This window comes from Heterocephalus glaber, unplaced genomic scaffold, assembly GCF_053883595.1.
Source record: "Heterocephalus glaber isolate CG9 unplaced genomic scaffold, H.glaber_assembly_v1.0 deba00001613, whole genome shotgun sequence".
Classification (NCBI taxonomy): domain Eukaryota; kingdom Metazoa; phylum Chordata; class Mammalia; order Rodentia; family Bathyergidae; genus Heterocephalus; species Heterocephalus glaber.
In genome coordinates this window covers 10,083,811-10,103,028 of record NW_028258384.1, presented here as the reverse complement: position 1 = coordinate 10,103,028, position 19,218 = coordinate 10,083,811, and the positions used below count along the sequence as shown (strand labels likewise).

At 37.6% G+C, this 19,218-nt stretch overlaps 1 pseudogene; it reads right to left on the bottom strand.

The window, feature by feature from the left end:
• Positions 1-17,024: 17,024 nt before the first annotated feature.
• On the bottom strand, positions 17,025-18,245 carry LOC101710563 (zinc finger FYVE domain-containing protein 9 pseudogene; annotated as a pseudogene).
• Positions 18,246-19,218: the final 973 nt, after the last annotated feature.

Genomic DNA, 19,218 nt, shown 5'->3' with positions numbered 1-19,218 from the left:
TCGCTGGCTCCAAGGCAGGGGGTATAACAGAAAGAAAGGCATAATAGACTATTTCTGGCCTGGAAGGGAGAAGGTAGGAAACAGCAGTCAGCAGCAGCAACACACTGAATGCCTTCACTCTATTTTTATAGTCCATACAGGGTGTAAACCTATTGATTGGTGCCACACACACCCAGAGTGAGGCTTCCATTATACACACTGAGAACTCTGCTAATTACAATCAGTGGACAAATTTAGTATGACACACCTTTAATCCCAGTATCACATGCCCTAGATCCAACCAGCTCCAAAAAGCTCCACCTATCAGCACATGAGCCTTTGGGGGGACATTTAGATAGAAGCCATAACATTCCATCCCTGGACCACAATAAAATCATGCACGTTTCTTTGGGCAAAATGCATTTAGTCCATCTCTAAGACTTGCCAAATTTCTAGCAGTTTTAGCATTGCTGTAAAGTCTAAGTCAAAGTCTCCTTTGAAATTTAAAGCAAATCTTAGCAGCAAGCTGCTGTACAAATGAAAACAAAGTTAAAAACTTCCAGTATAGAATGACAGAAGATAAATATACCCATTCCAGAAGGTACAAATAAGGGGTTAGAAAGGAATAACCAAAGAAACTCCAAAATCCAGCAAGGAAAACATTAAGTCTCACAGTTCTATTTCCAGGATTTGGGGGCAATCTGTGACCAAATGTGAACTCCAAAGGACTCAGGTGTATCCACGCTTACAACGCTGTCTGTGGTTTCATTTCTCATGGCTTCTCTTTTGGGCCAGCTCTGCTCCACTCCTTGCAGATTTCCTCAGATAATCTATGTTCCTGGCATTTTCAACCTTTTGGGTTCTCCACTGCACACTTTGCTTCACGCTCTCAGCTACACTCACTGCCCTCTCAGGGCCACATGGCCTGGCCTCCTAGGCCTTCTTCTAAAATCTGGATGGAAGCTTTCCTGACCACACAATTCATGTACACTACATGTGCCTAAAACCAGTACTATGTGGAAATGCCAAGGTCTGCTGCCTGCTGGAACAGTAGTCAGTCTTCTATATCTCTTGGCTGTAGGGATCAAGTGCTGGATTGCTGATCAGTATGAACACAATCCCAAGGAACAAATTCCCTAGGCCATCACCATGCTGGAAAAATGGGGCTTTGGGACTCTCTTCTCAAAGCAGTCATTCACTTTTGCAATTTTGTGGCTGCAACAAGTGGAGTCCTGCTGGTTCTTCCCATGACCTTAGGCCATCTTCTCTGTTGTCCTGTTTATTCTTAGCTGTCTTAGTTACTTTTCTCATTACTGAGACAAAATACCCAACACACAAACTCAAAGAAGGAAAGGTTTATTTTGGCTCACAGTTGGTAGTGGTTTCAGTATATAGTCAGCTGGCTCCAAGGCAGTGATATGGCAGAGCGGCATCAGAGAGGAGAAACAGTCCATGGCAAAGCAGGGCAGGCAGAAGGCATACAGCAGTGAAGTAGCAAACAGCAAGTGACAAACAGCAATATTAGCAGCCCACATTCAGTCCCTTATCTTCTATCCAGCCTACTCACCTTTAGGGTGACCATTAACACTTATACCCAGGGTGGAGCACACTGAATCCTAGCATCACACCATGAATTTGTCCCAGCATCACATCCTTAATCCCAGAATCACACATTCTAGATACAGCCACCTCTGGTTAGCTCCACATATGACCTCATGAGGCTTTGAGGGGGATATCTAGATACAAGCCATAACATCAGTAAAGAAGTTCTCCTCTGGTTCTTCTTTTCAGGCAGTAACTTTTACTGAAGCTTTCTTTCTGGCCAAACTCAAAACATTTTAAATCATTCTGCTGGGTTCTTTGCTTTTGATTCTCAACAAAGGTCTGACTAAAAGTCCCAAACAGTAGCCATGCCACCACCTCAACATTAGACTGCCTTGATATTTCTTCTGCCAGATTAATCTGTTGCCTGTAATCTCAGTCTCAGACAAAATCTTTGGATAAGAGCCAAATGCAGACAAATTTTCTGCCCAAACATGACACACATGATCTGGAGTCCAATAGCCAATGCAGTCCTTTTTACTAACTGAAACCTCCTGATCCTGGACTTTACTGGCTGCATTACTGTTAGTATTTCAGTCTTCTGAGCTTTCACCAGAATTTCTTTTTTTTCCCTTCTATGTGATGTATACTTCCTCAAGAAGAAAACAGTTAATAATGAAGAATACATTAGAAATGAACTCACAGTAAATTACAAGTGTAGAAAGGATGCATCACATTTCACTGTGGTCCAATATGTACACTGTTTAAAGTGGACCCACCTTTAAAACACCACAGTTGTATATAATTTTCCTATAAAAGAAGGAACCAACACATTTTTCCAAAAAAAATTTTAAGTTGTATCACATGGATTGTTTAAAAGTTGTAAAATCTTGAGAATTTTAGCAGCAAGCAAAAAGTTATTTCAGGTTAATCTGTTAATGTTGTTTTTAAACACGGTTGAAAAATTACAAACTTCAGAGGATCTCATGGATATCAACTTCAGTATTTATAAACAAATCAGTATTTAGAAAGTAGATACCATTTCCACTTTGTTCTATTGTCAATAAAATTTTTAATTAAATTCAAGCTAAAAAAATTATGAGGATGGGAGAGGGTAGGTAGCCAGCAGTCTATGGGATTTAAATGCTATACTCCCTGTAACATGAAATGCTGAAGGATTTCCCATAAAGGTTATTTCCAGAAACCAGTACTGAAGAGCATGTTTTAGGATCCATACTCTATTTTCATATATGTATATTAGATTTAGGAATTTCAAAATAGTTTTCCTGAAGTATTACCTCATTAATGCAGTGTATTTGTTGTAAAAGAGTTGTGGGATGTTTCTCCCTCTTTTTGTGTGGGGTGGGGAAACAGTATTGGAGATTGAACCAAAAGCCTCTTACATGCTAAGCAAGTGCTCTATACTCATCCCTTTTTGAGACAAGGATTCACTAAGTTTCCCAGGCTTGCCTCCAAATTGTGATCCCCCTGCCTCCCGAGTACAGGGGTATGCCACCATAAACTTGTTAACTGACCAATTTTTCTTCTTGAAGGGGAATACTGATTCGATTTTCAAATCACTCAAGATGATTTGGATTAGGAAGTTATTTGAAATGAAAGTTCACTTATTAATGTTCTATTGTTGCATTGACTTCTGACATCTACCTATTAGGTCTGAAAGGAATTATGCAATTTAATCATATGCAAAAACAAATGTAAATTAACAAAATTAAACCAGCATCCCGAGATGTTTTCCTCTGGATCAGAGATAAGCCACCTATTCATCTGACATTTCATCATAATCATCAGTTTTTCTCCTTTAAAGTATTAGAGTTTTTGTTCTAAATACAATCTTTCTTGTATTCATTTGAACACAAGATGAATGTCATTATACTGTATACCTTAAATATACCAATATAATTAATAAAAAAGTAAACTGTTTCTATCATTAAAAAAATAAAGACAAAACATTAGAAATAAGTTCTCTCTACCTACTTTGTATTTTTAGATCACAGAATTCCATTTGCTTTCTTCCATATTTTTACTTCTAGCTTGACTTAGAGCATTCCAGGGTTGCTTCTTTAGCCAGCATCTCCAAACCCTTTCAAACTCTTCCTGCAAGTCAACTCCAAAAGCTTCTGAATCAAATAGCCAGGCAACATTACAGGAATGACCCCTCTTGGCAACAAAATGTTAGTTAATTTTTATCAGGACTGAGCCAAAACACCCGACACCCACAAGTTAAAAGAAGAAAGGTTTATTTCTGTTCACAGTTTGTAAATGGTTCAGTACATATTCAGCTGGCTAGAAGGCAGGGTAGCATGGCAGAATGGCATCACAGACTATTTCTGGCCTAGAAGGCAGAAGCAAGCAGCAAGCAGCAGCAGCAGGCCTGCATTTCCTCTCTTCATTTATATTTCATCCAATCTATAAGCCCATATATTGGTGCCACCCACTTTTAGGGTGGGGCTTGGATTATTCACACCGAGATCTATGCTAATTCCAATCAGTGGACTAATTTAATACAACACTCTCATAATCCCAGTGATCCCCATAATCACACCCCCTAGATCCAGCCAGCTCTGAAAAGCACCACCTATGAGCACATGAGGATTTGGGGGGACATCTGGGTACAAAGACTATACCTCCAAAACACAAAATAGGCACACTAGCTATTATGACTCATTTTTGGTAGTAGGGGGAGTCAGATGCAACAAATCATCTTTCACCTTAGAAGGTATATCTCTTCATGACCTACACCACTGGAGTCCTAGAAATGTCACTGATGTAGAAGGACTTTGAATTTTAGTTGGATTTATTTACTATCCTCTGGCATGTAAATGCTTTATTAACAAGTCCAGAATGGTTGTGACTTTCTGTTCATTTAGTCCAATTAGCATACCATCAATACAATGGACCGGTGTGATACCTTGTAGAAAAGAAAGGCAATCAAGATCCCTCCGAACCAAGCTGTGACACAGAGATAGAGAATTAATATAACCCTGAGGTAGGACAGTGCAAGTGTTTTACTGCCATTACCAGCTGAAAGGAAATTATTTCTGATGGTCCTTATGGGTAGGTATGGAGAAGAAGTTATTTGCCAAATAAATAGCTTCATAGCAAGTAGAGGAGACATTAATGTGCTCAAGCAAGGAAACCACATCTGGTACAGCAGCTGCTACTGGAGTCACCAATTGATTCAGTTTATGATAATCCACCATAATTCTTTAAGACCCATTCATCTTCTACACAGACCAAATAGGAGAATTAAATGGGGATGTAGTGGAAGTCAATACCCCTGCATCCTCCAAGCCCTTGATAGTGGTACTAATCTCTGCAATCCCTCTAGGGATATGATATTGTTTCAGGTTTAAAATTTTCCCAGCAAAAGGCAACTCTAATAGCTTTGATTTGGCCTTTCTATCCATAATAGCCATAACACTACAGGTCAGGGAACCAATGTGAAGATTCTGCCAAGTACAAAGTATACCTATCCCAATTATGTATTCTGAAGCTGGGAAAATAACTACAAGATAGATTTGGGAACTTACTGGAATGAATGTGAATTGGACCTTTGCTAAAATTCCATTGATCTCTTGATCTCTCTAGACACCTATTTTTACTAGGGGGCAACAATGGCATTTTTAGCATATGTGTTGCCAAAGTGAGCACAACAATGGCATTTTTGATTCCTGAAATCAGCATTAGTTCAGAACCAGTTTCTAGTAGTCTCCAAAATATCTGATCATTTCTCTTCTCCAATTTCAGTTACCCCAGTAAAGGTCCTTAGGTTACTTTGGGGAAAGATGGGGAAAATATTGACCATATACATTGTTGGTGGTGCACTAGGGTTCTTCCTCAAGGGGACCCAGCCACCCCTTCATTCAAGTGGTTCTGAGTCTGTAAACAAGCTCAAATCTGGAAACTGATTGAGTGGACTTGATTCTCTTACCAGGATTTGAGGTAGGTTTCTGTTCATTGTCTTTAAATTTTTTCAATTATACAAAACTAGCAAAAATTTTGGAGACTCTTGTCAATTTCACTTTTGGAAACATGACTAACCAGCTAACATCATAGGTCTATATGTCTCATATCATTCAAATTATTGGTCTGTTTCTGCTGTCCAATATGGTAAGTATGTGTACTTTGTCTTCGGTGGTTGGGTACTGCCAATTGACCCCTGCCACTCCAGGACCCAGTTAAACCCATTGCCCTTAAGTATCCAAATTGAGTAGTTGCAGTCCCCACTGTAAGGTTTGGCATACAGAGAAAAACAGTAACAGGGCTCTTCAGAGATGCTGGTGATCCCCTTATGAATCTATTTCTCAAGGTGTTATTGAAGGGTATATTTTCCAGATTATTCTAGTTGGGAGGAGAAGGCCTAACATGAGAAATCCACTCCATCATTCCCATTTCCCTGAGCCTTTGAGTACCCTCATCAACAATAGCCTAAGAAATGTCAAGCATCTCTAACTCATTCACAGTGGGCCGTCTTTTGACCCATACTTCTGCGAACTAGCCAAATAAACTATTAACACCTTTGTTTACTCCATAAAGTGCAAGATTAAATTCAGAATCTCTTCTTAGGGGACAAGTATCAACAAAGTCAACCTGTCATTATTCCACACCCTTAAAATCTATTCCTACACTTGATCATCAGGTTTACACTTTAAAAAATTAGAAAATTCAAGAAGTTCTTTGGGAGTATAGCAAATCTCCTCATGGGTCTCAGTAGGTACCTCATCTTTAGGAGCTTTCTACAATTTGAGCCTGGTTATAGGCCTAGAAGAGAAAGTTGATGGGTCTTGAGGAGTGTCAGCATTACTAGGCTTGAACGACCCAAGATTAGTTTCCTCAAGCATAGGAGGACTGACCAACACCATAGAGCATGGAGGTAGAAATGCCTCTGCCACTGTGGGTAGAGAAATTTTTTGCTCTGGCAAAATAATCTCATTAGAATCTAAGAGTACAACATCCCCAGCCTCATCGGGATCTTCTCAAACATTTCCATCTCAAGTTAGAGGAACACGTTCTTTTCCAGTCAGTCCCCTCACTTTTACTTCAGATACAATTTGATGCCGTGTGTTAAATTTATGCTGTATTTTACCCAATCAAATTATGGGCACCTGCGTTTGGGTTTTGGCAGTCTCATCCCTGCAGCTAAAGGAGATAATATTCACTTTTAGGACACACTTAGAAACTTAGCTTGTTTATGTGTGCCTGAAGCTGAGAATTTGAGTTTTTGAGCTCCTTATTTTCCTTCTGTAATTTGTACTCACATTTAGAAGACTTTAGATTTTTCCATGCATGATTTAATGTCATTATTTCCCTTTAATTGTTTGACCAGAGATGTTAAGAGCAACCAGGCAGCATCCTTATATTTCTCACTCTACCAAAACTATTCAAAAGTATCATATATGGAGTCACTAAATTCCTTGAATCTCACAAGTTATGAACTAGGATAATCAAATGGATGTACATCATATATTACTTTAAAGGATTCATACCACTGACTATCAGTACTCTCACATTTTCAGTACAAGAGAACATGACATCTTTAGGCCTCATCAAATGAGAAAGCCAACTTTATGGACCAATAAAGACATTAAAGAATTTTATCTGTATTATATATTTCTCTACAGCAATTCCCAGTACCAAAATGTATATCAGTCAATGTTCACTCAAGTAACATATTGATTGACAGGGTAGGCTTACCAATGGCCACATGTTAAGTAAGGTGAGAAAGAGTGCCAAAGGACTGTCTGCATGCTGGAGATACAAAGGATCAAGTCAAAAATTGAAAACCTGGAGCTCATTGTAGAGTCCCATGGTGGCCCATATCAAGATGCTGAGTGTTCTGCAACAGAAGGCTGAAGAATCTGTGATGCAAGGGTGAAGAGTTTGTGCTGCAAGCCAGGAGATGGACTTCCAAGGTGAAGGGGAAGAAAGTACCTTCTTCAAAGAAACATAAGTGATTATTTTTTCTTTTCCTTTTTTATTCCATTCATGCTACAAGCCTGTTGATTGGTGCCACTCACACCCAGGATGGATCTTCCATCTTCAGTAAATCCATTCAGTTACATCTAAAACTATGCTAAGCCAATCAGTTGGGCATTTCCTACTGAAGGTGATATAACAGTTAACTATCAAAGGTGCTATATACTAATCAAAGAATGATTCATTCATTTATTAGTTCAGTAGCTCAATATGCTGTTGGTAATTTGGGCTAGATCAGAGGTGGGTCAGTAAGGGTGTGACTTAGAGGGGTGTATTCTTGTCCTGAGTTCCATGCTTCTCTCTCTCTGCATGTTTCCTTGCTGCCATGGGTTGAATATATTCTAATGTCATGCCTCTCTGAGATAACTGTTCCTGACCTGGAGCTGGTCAACCAAGGACTGAAACCATAAGCTAAGATCAACCTTTTCCTTTAAAGTGTGGATATCAGTTATTTTGTACCACCAATGGGAAAGTGATTAAGATATTTTCCCTTCTTTTTCTTATTTAGTTGGTGCTAAAAATGATTTGGGACTCAGAATTGAATAGATGATGGATCAAAATATTTACTCATCAAAAGTGGAGGAAATTTGATCATGTAGAAGTTTGTTCTTCTTTGCAAAATAATGTCTTGAAAAACCACTTAGAATTTGTTGTATAACATAGGTTTGAATTAGGATTGTCAATGGATAACTTAAGAATCAGTTAAAATTTCTGAATCATTTCCCATTTTTAAAATGAGGATTAAAATGCCCAACTTATATTTAGTTTATCAATGAATTTGATATATATATATATATATATATATATAGAGAGAGAGAGAGAGAGAGAGAGAGAGAGGGAGGGAGGGAGAGAGAGCAGGTTGTATAATGCATAACAGTTAACAGGTAAAATTAAATAATACCTCTCATTTTTTACTCACACATGGACTTAAAACTTATTATATGCCAGACATATCTATACATTCTGAAAAAATAAGGCATAGCCCCTCAATTCATGAATTGGAACTCTAGAAGTGACTATTAAATCTAAATCAGGTGTTTGAGACTATTATTTTAGCATTATATAATTATGTGAAAATAATTCTATAACAGAAGGAAATAGATTTCATTTTTAATTATCATTTGAAGGATCAAAGTAGTTTATTAAATTTTGTGAAGCCTGTAATTTGTAAATCAAAGAATTTAAATATAAACTATAGATTTATTACACAGACAATAAAATACAAATGACTATTTAAAAGCCAAAACTTTTAAGCTTTAAATATAATTAACAAGGGTGCCATGCATTTTGTAATCTGTAATTCACCTTATCTCTTAATCCTGAAACAATAGGACACTCTGTTAAGGGTCTATCTATCTACATATCTATATCTGTATCTGTATCCATATCTAACACTTAAAAAAGAAAACTAGAGGGACATCCAACAACTCAAATCATCCTGAGCATGATTATATAGGTAGGTCAACTTACTGCAAGGAGTCAGTGGCAAATTGTGGTTAGGAGCATGTATGTGTGTGTGTATATATATATATATATATATATATATATATTCAAATTATCATTATTTGCATATGACATGATCCTATATATAGAAGACTGAAAATATTCACAAAATATCTACAAAAGACTCCTGAATTAATTACCAAATTCAGCAATACAGTAGGATAAAATCAACAAGCAAAAAATAATGCCCTGTACATCATTAATGAACTCACTTAGAAATTTATAAAACAATACAATTTAAATTAAAACAAAAAAATGTAAATACTTAGGAATTAACCTGGCAAGGAAATCAAAGCCCACTAGAATAAGAATTACAGTATTGAATAAAAGGATATTGAAGAGAACATCCGAAGATGGAAAGTCATCCCCTGTACCTGGATAGGCAGAACCAATTATCAACTGGCCATACTCCCAAAATGTATATACAATTTTAATGCAATCTTAATCAAAATATCTACAGCATTCCTCACAGAACTAGATAAAAGAATCCCAAAATTCATACGAAACTGAAAGAGACCCAGAGTAGCAAAAGTAATCTTGGACAAGAGCAAAACAAGATAAATCAAGTTACATTACAAGGCTGCAGTGTTAAAAACAGCATGGTATTTTCACAAAGACAGACACATGGACTAATGGAATGGAATAGAAGATGAAGAAACAACGTTAGACCCATTCAGCTACTTGGTCTTTGACAAAGAGACCAAAAATATACATTGGAGGAAAGATAGCCTCTTTAGCAAGTGGAAAAATTGTTTAGCCATATGCAGAAGATTGAAGCTAAACTCCTATGTATAAAAAATGGATTAAATATACAAATTTTATTTAAAAACAACCTACTGTAAGATAAAACTGATAAAACTCTTGAAGTCATAGTTGCAGGCAAAGGATTTCAGAACAGAACTCTAATTGCAGAAAAAACTAACAGCAAGAATCAACAAATGGGATTATATAAGATTAAAACGCTTTTGCACAGCAAAGGAAAAACCAAAAAATTGAAGACACAACCTAGAGAATTGGAAAAAAAGTTGCCACCTACACATCAGACAGAAGACTAATATCTAGAATATACAAAGTCTTCAAAAATCCAGACCACCTGACATAAAAGACTGAATCAAAAACTTGGCAATTGAACCAAACAGACACTTTTCAGAAGAAGAAATGCAAATCACCAATCAAGACATGGAAATCTGTGAACTTCACTGGCCATTAGAGAAATGAAAAGTCAAACAACACTGATATCTCATCTTACTCCAAAAGAATGGCAACCATCCAGAAATCAAAGAATAACAAACATTGTCATGGCAGTGGTGAAAAATGAACCCATCTACATTGTTGGTGGGAATGTAAACTGCTACAACCACTGTTGAAACCACTATGAATGCTTCTCCAAAAACTAAAAGTATAAATTCCATTTGACCTGGCTATTCTTCTTCCAAGTATCTTTCCAAAAAAGTTAAAGACATCATACTACATTAATGCATGCATGCCAATGTTTATAATGGTACAATTTATTTTATTTTATTTTTTTCCATTAAGTTTATTGGTACATTTTAGGTATAAAATACAGTTACATTCATCATTGGGATCTTGTACCATTACATGAATATCTTGCTTCTTATTTTTTTCCCCATTCCCCTGCCCTCCCTTCACCCCCTCCACCCTTCCCTATTTGCAAAGACTTTGTTTCCATCTTTTTCCTTTTATCATATTTTTTCTTTCCCCTTTTTTCCTTTCCCCTACCCCTCTCAATTCCCCTGCTCCTATAGACCTTTCCTTCCTATTACACAATATCAATTATGCATTTTTAAATTACAATATCAAGATCTAGGAGACATTACCACAGATTTTACAGAATTTAAAAGGATATAGAAAGCATATTACAAAAATCTGTTTTGAAATATATTTGACAACTTCTAAGAAGTAACTTGGAAGACAAATTAATGAAACTAACTCTGAAGGAAATATAAAATTTGAATAGCACCTATTAAAGAAAGTATATTCCTAGCTTGAAAACCTACCTACATGACAACAGCATGCTCATATACATTTTAACTGATAAATTATATCAAACAATTAAAAGAGAAAAAAGAAGGAACCCTTCTCCTCTCATTTTAGGAAATCAACATTGTGCTAATCCTAAAACTAGATAAAGATAATAGAAGAAAAAAAGTATGAACATAGATAGAAATTTGTTTAACAAAACAAACTATTAGAAGTCAGATCTGGCAGGATGTAGAAAGTGGTTTTATTATAGGGATGGCAGTGTTGGTTCAGCATTGGAAGATCCACACCCAAAAGTCATCATTTTAACAGAGGAAAGGAAAAAGTCATATGATCCTGCCTCTAGTTGGAGAAAAATTAATGGACTAAATTCTACAGCTGTTCATGGTAAAAGCTATCAGGAGACTAGAAGTAGAACAGAACCTTCTCAACAGATTAAAGACATGTACTCCATACTTCCAGTGAGAATGCCTTATGTGAATGGAGAAGATACAATGTTTTCTCCTTAAGGAGGGGAACAAGGGTAGATATGCTTACTCTTTATCTGTCCATTAAACTTTGAAACCTAGGCCCAACCAAAGTAGTCTGGCAATAAAATGACACAATTAGGATAGGATTGGCAAGGTAGAAGCAAAATCTTTATATGTAGATGAAATGATTATCTACAGAGAAAATACTAAGAAATCTCTCAGAGCCCCTAGAACTAGTATTTGAATTCAGCAGGATTAGAAAACACAAGATATATATAAAAATTCATTTCTCTGTATACATGCTATAAATGAAGAATTGGATACTGAAATTTAAAAGTTATGTAGGAGTACAAAGGACCTAGAAAAGTTAAAAAAAGAAAAAAATATAGTGTTAGAAGACTTTTAGTACCTAATTTTAAGACTTCTAGAGCTACAGTGATCAAGACAGTGTTGGTGTAAGGAAAGACACATAGATCATTGGAATAAAACAGACAATCTAGAAATAGAACCACACATATATGGTCCACGGAGTTTTGAAAGATAATTTAACATTAGCATTTTATAGAATATAAACTCAATTCAAGAGTTGAGGAAGAGATAGTGTTTCCAGCAAATGGCACTAGAACACCTGGTATCTGTATATAAAAAATTAACTTCAACTCTTTTTTTCCATACATGACAATAACTTGAAGGGATCTATGAACCTAAATATGAAAACCTAAAAGTATAAAACTTTAAGAAGAAATTATAAGGGAAAATGATTATGAATTTAGGGTAACCAAGAACTACCTAGGATACAAAAACATGATGTATAAAAGCAAAAAATTGATAAATGAGATTCCATCAAAATTTAGAACATTAAATGACATCATTAAAATGAAAAATAGGCCTTAAATAGACCATATTTAAAATGCATATAACCTATAACCAGAATATATAAAGAACTCTTACAGCTCATTAATAGACAACCCAATTAAAAAGTAGACATAAGAAGATGATAAATAGCCAGAATAGCACAAGGAAAGGTGTGCAAATCTAGAATCAGAAAAATAGTAAGCAGTACAATAACAAGATAGAATTATACCCTCATTAGGGAGATGAAGTTAAAAGTTTTAAAAGCCTTGTTATGACTTTTTCTTTTTGTTGGATTCTCACCCTTTGGGTTTAATTTGTCACACCCAATGGATTCATTCTGCTGGGATTTCTGGGGTTGTGATCCTCATTGTCTTTTCCTAGGGTATGGTCTAAAATTTTTTGGAATGCTGGTTTAGTATTCATGAAGTTCCTGAGGTGCTCTTTATCATGAAAGTATCTTATTTCTCCATCCATTTTGAAAGATAGTTTTGCAGGGTACATCAATCTGGGTTGGAGGCTGTTTTCCTTTTGGGCTTGAAATACATCCCTCCAAGCTCTTCTTGCCTTGAGGGTTTGCAATGAGAAGTCTGCTGTGATTCTGACGGGCTTTCCTTTGTATGTGATTTGTTTCTTTTCTCTCACTGCTTGTAGAATTTTGTTCTTCTGTTGGATTTCTGGAATCCTAACTATTATATGCCTATGTGTAGATTTTTTTTTTGATCAAGGCTAGCTGGAGTCCTATATGCCTCACTTATCTGTATGTCAAGTTCTTTTCCCCTCCTTGGGACGTTTTCTGCCATCACTTCTGTGAACAGTTTTTTTATGTCATCTGCATCCTCTCCTCTTTCTTCATTGACTCCAATCAGTCTTATGTTATTTTTCTTTGCATCATCTAGCAGCTGCTGGATTGATTTCTTGTGCTCCCTTGCAATTTTAAAGCAATTTTTATTTTCCTGGTCACTAATTGCAATGTTATCTTCTATATCTGAAATTCTATCCTCACATTGGTTCATTCTGCTGCGCAGACTTTTGATGGAGTTTTTAATCTCCTGGAAATCTATTTGTATCTGTTTTATGGATTCCATTTGTTTCCTATGTTGGGATTCCATCATGCTCCTCTGATCCTCTATTTTTTTTAATCTGTGTCCTCTCTAGATTTATTAATCATGTCTTGCACCATGAGCACAATCTTTGCTGTTATTTGAGTAATTATTTCTGATTTCATTTTTCCCAGATCCTCTTTTGTTGCCAGTTCAGAGAGTCCAGGTGGTTGAGTATCAGATTGTTCCATCTTGTTTCCCTTTGAGGTTGCTGTAGGTGATCTGGAAGTCTGTTTTTGAGGCTTGTTTAAGTGTCTTCTCATTTCCTCGGGGTGGGGGGTGCTTCTGGCACCCACGCGGCTCACTTTCTCTGCCCTAGGAGAGTGGGATGGTGGTGGGGGAGCTTCCTTTCATGTGCTGGGACCGGCTCAGCTTCTCTTCCCTAGGAGCCTTTTTACTGAGTGATCTGAGGATGCTTTCCAAACCTCTTTAAACTGCAGTTTCCTCTTCTGGCTTCTGGCAGAGAGATAATAACCCCAACCTTCCAGCAGGACTGAGCCCGAGGCCCCAAGAACTTAGAGAGGCTGACCAGCTCTAAGGGTACAATTTAAATCTTGGAAGCAGTTACATGTCCATCAAAAGATGAATGAATACAGAAAACATAGTATCTATACATAATGGAATACTACTGAGCTATAAAGAAAGATAAATTCAATATATTTGTAGGAAAATAGATGCAATTTAAAATAATAATGTTAGGTGACATAAATCAGATACACAAGCTAAAAGACCATATAGCTTCTCTCATTTAAATAATCCAAAGTACAGGGGACAGCAAGATGGAAGAGTGGTGAGTACCAGCAATACAGCTTCTCCAAGACAAAGTACCCAGAGTCTGGAAAACAACAGCCCAGAGAGGAAAATGAGTGACTGAAGGGCACATAGACCAATCAGGGAACTGACAGAAGAGAAGTCAATAGAATCCATTACTACAGAAAATATAGCTCACCAATGCAGACTGGAGATCATGCAAAGTGCTGTAGCCATACCATGGGGGATAGGCAGCAAAAACAATTTTGTAGTACATTGTGAATTGGAGATGAGACCTGGATTGGAAGAATTTTATATAATCAGAGACAGCACTGAGAACACGAGGCACTGCTTCCTGAGTGGCCCCTCCCAGAGTCAAAAATTGAGTGAGAGGGAATGCGGTCCCCATACAGTCACATGGAGCAGCAGTGGGAGGGAGTCACCATCTTATTTCAAAATGATTGGGGCTTGAACTCCAAATAGCCACATGGCAATTTCACTGCCAATCCTCTGGAGTGGAAGGAGGGAAGAGCTCCCACACAGTAGTCTGCCTACAGCTGGACAGCAGACTGAGGGAAATGCTGCTGAGAAGTTGGAACTGGGACTACTCAGATTAGCCAGAGCCACTAAGGACCAGAGGCACAGGATGGGCAAAGGCTTTGGCCAGCAACAAGAAGGGACAATCCTCAGACCACCCTGAAACCCACAAACCAAGAGGTAAACAACCTTAGCCAGCTGCAAGACAGTGTCCTTCGCCCACTACAACCAGTGCATGAAACTAATCAGCAGAGCAGAACTGAGGAAGCTGCAGGGTCCAGGAGGGACTGTGCACTGACTTGGGAGGAACCTCGGGCTGGCTCCACTGGAGGGTGCCACAACAGCTTGGCGAGCAGCTTGAAATGGCTTCAGAGATATGTGTGAGCCACCCTAGGGAAATTTGGATAGTTGCTGGCTGAAGAATAGCCACAACCCCCACACATGGAGACTAAAATCAGCCTGATACTCAGCACTAACTGCAGTCTTGGTAGGGTTACAGAGTACATTTTAGGGCTCTGACAGGCCCTACTTGGACATTAACTGAACTGTGGATACCAGAGGATTTTATTTTTTTCCTTTTTCTGTTTGTTTGACTCTCTGTTGTCTGTGTGTGTGTGTGTGTGTGTGTGTGTGTGTGTGTGTGTGTGTGTGTGTGTGTGGTGTGGGGGAATTAGTTAGGATTTTACCTTAATTTTTGTTCTCTTCTATTCATCCTTTTTTCTTTCATTAGTTTTATTGGTACATTTTAGGTATACAATATAATGACATTCATCATTGGAAATTTGCACCCTTACATAATCTTCCTTGGTTCTTATTTTTTCCCCATTCCCCTACCCTCCCTTCAAACCCTCCATCCCTCCATATTTACAAAGATTTGTTTCCATTCTTTCATTTTCATATAGTAATTCCATTCCCTTCTTTCCTTTCCCCTACCCCTCCCACTTCCCTTTCCCCTTTACCCCTTTTCTTCCTATTTCACATTATCTATTATACCTTTTAGTACATATTTACACTTTCAGTTTCTCACACTAGAGAAATTATTCTATATTTACACATGTGTGTCCTATTTATTTCATTTAAGAGTATTGATTCAATGTGCATCCATTTAGCTATAAATGTCTCTAATTTCTCACTTTTTATGGCTGAGTAGTACTCCATTTTATTAAAAGAAAACACATTTTCTTGACCCAGTCTCCAGTTGATTGGCAATTGTTCTGCTTCCAAGTTTTAGCTATTACAAATTGTGCTACTATGAACATGGGTGCACATATATCACTGTGGTATGATTCTTTTAATTCTTTGAGGAAGATACCCAGCAGGGGAATAGCTGTGTCAAATGAGACTTCCTGTCCTAGTTCTTTGAGGTATTTCCATACTGATTTCCAAAGTGGTTGTACCAGTCTACACTTCCACCAGCAGTGGAGCAGTGTTCCTCTTTCCCTTAATTTTTTCTGCATTTGTTATTGGTTGATTTCATGATAGCAGCCATTCTTTCTGGGATGAGGTGGAATCTCAGCATTGTTTTCATCTGCATCTCTCGAATGACCAATGGTGTTGAACATTTTTTCATATGTTTATTTGATATTTCTACTTCTTTTTCTGGCAAATGTCTGTTCATTTCAGATGCACACTTTTGGATTGGATCTTTAAATTTAAGAGGTCTGATTTGTTTAAATTCTTTATATATTCTAGATTTTAGACCTTTGCCTGAGGAAAAGCTGGTGAAACTTTTTTTCCCACATTGTGGGTTGTCTCTTCACACTGTTGGTGATTTCTCTTGCTGAGCAGAAGCTTTTTTTATTTTTTGTATTTCATATCACAAAATATATTTAGTAAATATCTGTAAAATAGATAATAAAACTTTAAATTTGAAAAATAACACAAGTTTTCAAAGAATAGTCTCTTAACACATTTTAGGGCACAAATTATACACAAATAGTACGCTTAAAAGAACAGACTCTACATAGGCTAGCCTATTATTCTTGCATATTCCAAAGTAAGACTGGTAAGACTGGTAATTGTATCCCAGAAAAAAGTTGAGCACACATTCTAACTACTATTTTCAAATGTTGTAAAAAGAACAAAAATTGAAAAATGTATCACATAGAAAGTCATGGGTAAAGGCTTTCTTCACATAGGATATTCTCATAATGTTGAACCCTGAGCCCATGAGCCCATGAGCCCATGGCTGAATGAAGGAAAAAAGGGAAAGAAATGGAGGGAGAAAATTATAATGTGCTATAACATTTATGAAATAGTACAAAAAGTGACTAGGAAGTTATTTTAACCATTACATCAAACTAAGTCTTAGAAGTTCCTTAAAATACCATTGGTTAGGGGCCAGGTTACAAGGTCCTGAGTTCAATTCCCGGTACTCATTGTATCTGTTGCTGGGAATTTTGATTCTTGTTTTCCGAACTTCCATATCAACCACTAAACCTTGAACTACTGGCAAGGTATACTGGTAATTTCTGAAGTCTGCAAGAAGATTCATGATGCTATTCCCTGTCTCTCCAACAATGGCTTCCAAAATCTCACACTGAACAGCAGGCAGGGATAAAGTCGATATTCAGCTCCAACTCTCAACATTAGTTGAATGAGAAACACTTTAGCCCAAGGAGTTTCCCATTTCTGGATGAGAATCCCAAACAAGTAAGGTGGGGTTGGGAGTACTAGGTCTTGCAGTGACTGGTAGGTAGATGTTCCATATAAGAATCCACCATGTTCTTTACTGCCAGGGAAACTCTGGCTGAAGAAGGAATGTCCCAAGTTGCTCACAACATTCCCTGCCAAAGCATCCCGATAAAGCTGCACTAAGTGATTAAAGATGTCTTTTGGCAAACACTTCTCATCTGGTAGACACTTAGAAGAATGACTATCTCAGACTGACCCACTGCATGCATTCCCTTAGTTGTGAAAAACCAGCACTTCCTATTCACATAATTTACAATTTTAGCCACTGACAACAAATTTGAATTTAAGACAAACACAGGTGGGTCAGGGCCACCATCTTCCAATTGCTGCATTACTGATATCTGTGATGGTTTCTCTTCCACAGAATAGCCTCCTTTTACACCGTGGAGATAAGAATGGGAGGAAGGCCATCTTCAGGAATAAGATTCATTGCACTTCCAACAGGACTTCCAACTTGAGTTATATTCCCAGAGAACAAAGAAATATCGACCTCTGCTGGTAGAGAACTGGTAGCTACTGTCTTTACTGGGTCATGTGACACAGCCAGGGTTCCTAGAGAGGAAGTTCCATTCATTGTTAATTCGGCTGCATCAGTAACTTCTCCATTGGGCAAGATCCCATCAGCAAACCAAACATTCATTAGCACTGATTGGCAGATTACACACACTCCAGCTTCCTTTCTGTCCATGTATAACAGTTTACATTTCAGGCTACAGCAAGAAGCACAGAAAACCAACAGCAAGGCCCCAAGCTCCTCATCTGACGAGAACAGCCTACTTTGCATCAGGAAAACCAACTGCAACAAGCTTCTCCTAGAAAATCAACAGGTGGCAGAAGCTTTTTAATAAGAAGAGATACCATTTGTTGGTTGTTTGTGCTATTGTTTTTAATCTCCTGGAAATCTGCTTGCATCTGTTTTATGGATTCCATTTGTTTCCTATGTTGGGATTCTATCATGTTCCTTGGCCTCTCTATTGTTTTTATCTGTGTCCTCTCTAGATTTATTAATCATGTCTTGCACTATGGGCACAATCTCTGCTGTTATCAGAAATTATTTCTGATTTCATTTTTTCCAGATCCTCTTTTGTTAACAGTTCAAGGTGTCCAGGTGGTTGATTAACAGATTGTTCCATCTCATTTCCCTTTGGGGTTGCTTTAGGTGATCTCAAAGTCTGGTTTTGAGATTTGTTTAGATATATTCACATTTCAGCAGGTGCGGTGGGGTGTGTGCTGCTGGTGCCTATGTATCTCACCTCCTCTCTTTGGCGTTGGGTGGAGCTCTGATCTTCAGTGCTGGGGGCATTAGTACAGCGCATGGAAGGCTTCTCCTCAGCATGGGGGAGGGCTCTGCTTCTCTACAATAAACCTCATAGGGTTACATTGTGGCTGAGCTGCAATAATCTATTAATCCCTTTTCTCTTTCCCTATCTCTCTTGATATTATGATATTGTCATGTAAATGAACAATGTGTCTTGTCCTTCTTGCTCACTTCAATATTATTTTGCTTTCTGCTTCACTCTTTCTTTCCTGCCCTTTTCTCCAGTCTTCCAAAGACTGTGTATTCACCTTGTACCCTATAGCCTTGCTTCTTCTATATTTCTTTTCACTTATATCTGTTTTATCCCCTATCTCTCTTAGATCTGCCCACACACAGCAGGGTAAAATAGCTCTACTAAGGGGAAACTCATTGCATGAAAGTTCATGGTTTATGTTGGATTTTGTTACATAATGGTAGAGCCTGCTAATATGTTTAAAGGTACCAAAGTAACAGTTACCACAGTTTGTCAGTT